This window comes from Gracilinanus agilis, chromosome 2 (assembly GCF_016433145.1).
Source record: "Gracilinanus agilis isolate LMUSP501 chromosome 2, AgileGrace, whole genome shotgun sequence".
NCBI lineage: Eukaryota > Metazoa > Chordata > Mammalia > Didelphimorphia > Didelphidae > Gracilinanus > Gracilinanus agilis.
The window spans coordinates 132,204,775-132,210,774 of NC_058131.1; positions in this window are offsets into that span (position 1 = coordinate 132,204,775).

Below are 6,000 nucleotides of genomic sequence, written 5' to 3' on the forward strand. Positions count from 1 at the left end.
CAATATTCGGATCCCCATCACAGTACAGTATTATTAACCTTACTGCAAAAGCAGCTCTCTTCAGTCTAATTACTTCTCTGTTTTAGCCTCAGGAAGGTCAGACTGCTGTGAATTTCCATTTCTGATGTGTAAGTGATAATGTCCAACTTCAGTTTCCCTTAAAGAAATAATATCAGTGATCATGAAGACAGGTGGCCTCACTTAAGTCTCAGGACCAGTCAAGAGGGATGATCAGTACAAATATATAAGGGTATGAGAAAAAGGGAAGGTGTGCCATTTGTGCCCTTTTTCTCTGGGGATTTTGAACAGCAATTGAGGAAAACCTCCCATATTAGTTTGGATTAATTTACAGATAGCTTTGCTTCATTTTACTTCAGAGAATGATCGGAGTAAAGATGAAAAAAGAATTTGTCAGTGGATTTGGGTTCAGATCTCACTTTTGGTCACTTACATAGGTTATGGGACCTTCTGGTTAGCCTGAAGCCTCTCCACACTCCAATTCATCTTCCTCTCAGAAGCCTCAGTGATTTCCTAAAGCACAGGTCTGACCATGTCACCTTTTTTCAATAATCTATTGGCTTCCTATAGTTTTCCAGGAGCAAGTAGAAAATCATCTGAGAACCAGACCTCGAGACAGAGGGTATTGGGTTTAAATCTGGCCTCATGGGGGCAGCTGGGTAGCTCAGTGGATTGAGAGCCAGGCCTAGAGATGGGAGGTCCTAGGTTCAAATCCAGCCTCAGACACTTCCAAGCTGTGTGACCCTGGGCAAGTCACTTAACCCCCATTGTCTACCCTTACCACTCTTCCACCTATAAGTCAATACACAGAAGTTAAGGGTTTAAAAGAAAAAAAAAAGAAAAAAAAATCTGGCTTCAGACACTTCTCAGCTGTGTGGTCCTGTCACTTAACCCCCATTGCCTAGATCTTCTTCCATGGAACCAGTACACTATATTGATTCTTAGATGGAAGGGAAAGGTTAAAAATTAAAAAAGGAAAACATCTCTTTGGCTTTCAAAGGCCTTTGCTACCTGCTCCCTTCCTACCTTTCTAATATTTTTACATCTTATTCCCCTTCAGAGATCTAGTAAAACTGGACTTCTTGCTTTTGTCTTATGCAATTCTTCATCTCCTTGTTTTTGTACTGTCTCCTATTCTTAGAATGTTGTCCCTCCTTACTCCCCTCTGTCTCTTGGCTTCCCTAAAGGCCCAACTCAAAAACCACTTTCTACAGAAAGCTTTTTCTGGTCCCCCAAATACTCACCCTTCCTTTCTGGATTACCTTTAATTTAGGATAGATAGATAGATATTCTTGATAAATATATTTATGTCTTGATAAATAAAGACATATAGATATATTTATATTTTTATAAGTATAGATATCTTTTTTGAAAGCATTTTTTTTGCAAGTTGTCTTTTGTTAAAATGTGAGCTCCCTGAGGACAGGGACTGTGCTTTTGCCTTTCTTTATATCCCCAGCCATTAGCTCAGTATCTGGCTTAATAAATGATTGTTGACTAGATGACCTTGAATAGATCACTGCAGCCCCTCTTGGAGCCCCAGTTTCTTCATCTGTGGAATGAGAAAGTCAGACTGGATGACCTATCAGGTCCCTTTCAAATATAAGTATTTTATCCTTTGATTTATGAATTTAGAAATCACATAATTCAATCCTCTAATTTTAGAGATTAATAAATTGAAATCCACTGATGTTATGACTTACCTGAAGTCATTTAGCTATAAGCCTATGAGGGTTGAAGAAGCAGGATATGAAGGCAAGTCTTTTTTCTTATAAGCCCAGCCTCTATCTTGAGTACAATGTTTTCTCTGGGCTCCTCCCTGTGCTCACTTCATTTCTGCTGGCCTCGCTTCATACATTTAAAAACAGCATTAAAAAAAAAAACCAACAAAACAGAATGGGACTAAATGATCCATAAAGGTCCCTTCTAGCTCTCACACTCTATGATTCTGACACTTGCATTTTAACATCCCCTGTAGCTCAGGCATTTTTAAGTGTGTGGTTCACTTACAGCAGAATGTGCAGAATTTGGGAGCACAGTGCTTGGCAGAAGGAAGCAACACTTTCCTCCTTGTCTGGCTCTTGATTGATCCTGAGAAAATCAGCATGTTGCTGTTCCTCCTCCCTCACCCCCATCCCTCCTTCCTTTCTCTCTTTCCCTTTCAGAAAAATGCTTCATTTTGTCAAGATGCAGGGGAAGATAGGGAGAGAAATAAAAACAAGACACTGAAGGAATTCATCCAGATAATGTGTATGAGTTGGTAAAGCTATTTAATAATCCCTCCTCCTTTCTTTTCTGAAAACTAGGTGTTGTATGCAAAGCAATCTGCCTGTCAAGCTTTGACCTCCCCCTCCCAACAGCCCAATCCAGCTTGGCAGGCACTGCATCCCAGGACATCAACAGCTGGACTGCTCAGCCTCAGCTTCAATTAAACTCAGCAACTAGAGAGCTGTTTCTATGTCCTTCCTAAGCCTTCCTTCCAAAATGCACTATCATTTTAACCATTTATCAAAGAAGAAGTGTCCTTGTGTTCCCCCCACACTCCTAATGCATACATGTAGTCCCCCAGCAGCTAAATTCTGTTTTGTGTGTGTGTGTGTGTGTGTGTTTGTGTCCAAGTTCTCATTTTATTAAATGTTCAATATAGGCCATTTGAGTGGAATCAATCTTTTTATTTTCAAATGAATCCTCCCTTACCCCTTTACCCCCAGTCTAACACTAGCTCCAGTCCTTTTCCTTTTCTCCTTAATCTCATTTTCCTTTTGTTGAGTTCTCAGCATGTAATAGATGCTTAATATGCTGTGAAAGATTAATACTCACACTGACCACACTATTTAATTCTTTGAGACCTTAGATTTTATCCTGATTTTCTTTTCTTTAGGTTTTAATCAGAGATCACAGTATGAAAATGTTGAACTCATTTGAATTAGATGTAGGGATGTGTATGCATCAGTCAATTAAAGGAGAAAAGGAAGATTTAAAACTGACCAGAAAATGAATTTTAAATAATTCAATTGTATTTTAACTTGAAGGGCATCTGACTTTGGGAAGAGGAGATCATACAGACATAAATTTAGAGCTAAAAGCAACTTTGAGAAGCCAAGTCTGCACTTTATAGATAAGGACACTGAAGCACAGAAAAGTAAAAGTAACTTGCTCAGAGTCCTATAACTAGTAAGTACATAAGGCAAGATTTGAACCTAGGAAAATTCTGACTCCAAATTTTGGTTCCTCTCCATCATACTATATAAACTACCTCTTGAAGGGGACAAAGGGTTTGGGCTTAATATTTGGAAAAGTTGGGCAACTCACTCACATATAGGTCCAGAAGAAAGAAATGAGATGAGTCCTTAAGAAAATCTAGGGGTTAAACATCTGTGGATTCTAACTTTAGATGTAAATTTTTTATCTCTTTCCAAGTAAAATTATGACTTCTCTAAAGATGTTGTCTACTCCTTTACAAGAGTGTCTATAAAGATTGGTATTCGCATGGAGCTTAAAATAGTCCATGCTTTACAGATACATTTTATATATATATATATGAGTAATATTTTATTTTCCCCAATTACATGTAAAAATGTTTTTTTTTTAATTTTGAGTTCAAAATTCTTTCCCGTCTTTCTTCCTCTCCATCACTTACTCCTCCCTAATACAGTAAGCAATTTGATATAGATTTTACATGTATAATTATTTAAAACAGTTTTGCATATTAATCATTTTGTGGAAAAGAGCTCAAACAAAAAAAGGAGTGAAACATAGGATGTTTTGTTGGGCATTCAGACTTCGTCAGTTCTTTATCTGAAGGTCAATGGCATTTTTCATGAGTCTTTAGGAATGTCTTGGACCATTGTATTGCTAGAATAATAAGGTCATTCACAGTTGTTCATCCAAAAAAATTCTGTTATTATGTATGGCATTCTTTTGGTTCTGCTCAATTTATTTAGACATCAGTTCATGTAAACTTTTCCAAGTTTTTTCTGAAATCATCCTGCTTGACATTTCTTATAGCAAAATAATATTTCTTTACAGTTGTTCAGGCATTTCCCAAATGGTGGACAACCCCTTAATTTCTAATTCTTTGCTTCCACAAAAAGAGCAGCAATAAATACTTTTGTACAAATGGGCCCTTTCTCTCTCTTTTTAAAATCTCTTTGAGATACAGACCAAGTAGTGATATTGTTGAATCAAAGGGTATCGACGGTTTTAGAACCCTTTGGTCATAGTTCTGAATTATTCTCCAGAATGTGTGGATCAGATTCACAACTCCACCAACAGTGTATTAGTGTCCAATTTTCCCACATGTCTTCAAACATTTATCATTTACCTTTTCTATCATTTGGGCCAATCTGAACGTCAGACTTGTTTTAATGTACATTTCTCTACTCAAGAGGGATTTAGAACTTTTTGTTTTCATAGATACATCTTACATGCTAAGTGTCACTTTCCAGAGCAGAAGAAACTTTATCAATTTGATGTTCCTGGATGAGGGTGATGGAGGGAGGAAGGAAGAGAGAGATCTCCTCCTTATAGTCTAGTTCACATAATCATAGAGCTAAAAGGGGATCACAGAGTCTTTTAAACCAAGTCCTTCATTCTACAAATGAGAAAACTGAGGTTGAGAGAGACCATATAGCCATATACCTTCTAATGCTTTATCTATTGTACAAAATAGTCACCATATGGGAAGCCAAAGGAGATAAATGAATAAAGAGAGTCATTTCATAGTTAAATCTCATCACCTATAGAGAGGGTGGTTCCTCTGACAAAAAGTAACCCCCTTAACTTTCAGTCATGCATCATCCTCCAGGCATTACCAATACTGGACACCAGTCAGAGGAATTCACTGTGCCCTCTCAACAAAGGATTAAGCATGTAATTCTTAGCAAGCACATGTTTAGCTCCTTGAGAGGTACCCCTCTTCCACAAAGGTTTACATGTTATTCTCCTGATATTGGACTAGTTTTCTCTTGATTTCTTTTTACTATTCCTTGGGCAAGAAAGACTCGATTTTCACAATCACCAAATAAGCACATATGTAGAACTGTGTTTGTAAACAACAACAAAGAAAAATTGAGGTAAGGGGACATTTGTGATCCATATTTAATATTTGGGTCTACCCAGCCATGATGCTTATGGAATTTATGTTCTTTATTCCCATTAGTGTTAATGGAGTTAATCACACGAATCCCCCACATGTCAATGGTAGAATACACTTGGATGCTTTGATATCTTAATGCACAAAATTAGATCTCTAGGGGTAGTCTCTGCCTTGGATAAGTGCTTATAATCCCCATTAATGTTAATGGAACCAAGGCACACAAGCATCAACACCTACACTCTGAAAAGTAGAGAAACTATGGGAAATGATTACATTGGTGGGAGTGTCACAGGGGGAATCTCCAAAGCTGAGTAGCAATGTGTCTCATATATTTTCTCTTTTGATTGCCTTCTGAAAGCTCTACTTACTGTTTTGCTATTTAGCTATTTATGGCTATTTTTTTTCTTTCTCATTATATTTCCCCATTCTCCTCTTCAGAGGGTAGATGTAGCTAATACACAATTAGGGGTCATATCTCTCTCTTATGAAGCTGCCTATAGTAACCCTGGGAAGAGGGGGAAGAAAATTGAGCCCAATATTTATTGGGCATCCCCTTTGCCAGAAGTACTGGACAAGGGGCACTACATACCAAATGGAGTATCCAAGTGTTGTTACAGGATCTGGAACTTAAATATCATCCGATCTACTTGGTCATTTTATAGACAAGGAAACAGGCCTAGAAAGTTGAGAATTCTTTTGACCCTTTCTCCGTCTCTGTCTCTGTCTCCATCTCTGCCTGTCTGTCTATCTCTCTGTCTGTCTGTCTCTCTGTTTCTCTCTCTCTTTCTCTGTCTCTATCTCTCTCTATATGCATATACATAGTCTCTCTCTCTCTCTCTCTCTCTCTCTCTCTCTCTCTCTCTATATATATATTTATATATATA